General features: G+C 22.4%; 1 long non-coding RNA gene across 1 annotated transcript; it reads right to left on the bottom strand.

The window, feature by feature from the left end:
• Positions 1-15: 15 nt before the first annotated feature.
• Positions 16-766, bottom strand: LOC113220725. The gene is made up of 3 exons (XR_003307490.1): positions 642-766; positions 289-396; positions 16-142 (listed from the first exon to the last, which is right to left on the bottom strand). It is a non-coding gene; the product is annotated as an uncharacterized LOC113220725 (long non-coding RNA).
• Position 767: the final 1 nt, after the last annotated feature.

Raw genomic sequence — 767 nt, 5'->3', positions numbered from 1 at the left:
AGTATATATAGATTATGCACATATATGTATACAACTGAGTTTATTTATTTATTTGTTTATTTATTTATTTTTGTTTTTTTTTTTTGTTTTATTAACTAGGAGAATATTTTCATGCGTAAAAAGTATTATGGTATAACAAATTCTGTTAAAAAAAAAAAAAAAAAATATATATATATATATATATATATTTTTCGAAAATTTCCTCTCTTTAAAATTTATGACGTTACCTTAAAGCTTTACATATATAGACCTACACATATACATGTATACATATTTTTTTAAGTTTACTTGTTTAAAATTTTCCACATAACATTTACAGTGTCTTTAAATAACGAATAATCAGATATACGAAAAAAACCCTCATTTTCAATTTTAACGTCATTATCTACACGTTTACTAAGAATAAAGCAGTTTAGTCAGATTTGCATAAGTGTAACCCCACATATATACATACACATACACATACACATGCATACCTACATACAAACACATACATATATAGTGATCTTGTAATAAATTATTTTTTTGAAAAATATATTAACAAAGGGAACTAAGAACTATTATTTGTGTTTTTGTGCTATCAATTTATTCTATTTAGGTACCAATATATTTTTTTTTTTTTATTATTATTTTTTTATCACCTTGAACGAATGACCCCAAATATATCTAAATACTTTTCCTTGTTATTTTTTTTGACATGTTCAGAATTTTCTTTTTCCTCCTCGTAATACTTTATTTCTTCAATCACTTTGTTAATAATAACCTGC

Source organism: Piliocolobus tephrosceles, unplaced genomic scaffold (genome assembly GCF_002776525.5).
Source record: "Piliocolobus tephrosceles isolate RC106 unplaced genomic scaffold, ASM277652v3 unscaffolded_10356, whole genome shotgun sequence".
In the NCBI taxonomy this organism is placed as follows: Eukaryota; Metazoa; Chordata; class Mammalia; order Primates; family Cercopithecidae; genus Piliocolobus; species Piliocolobus tephrosceles.
This window is presented reverse-complemented; position numbering and strand designations above follow the sequence as displayed.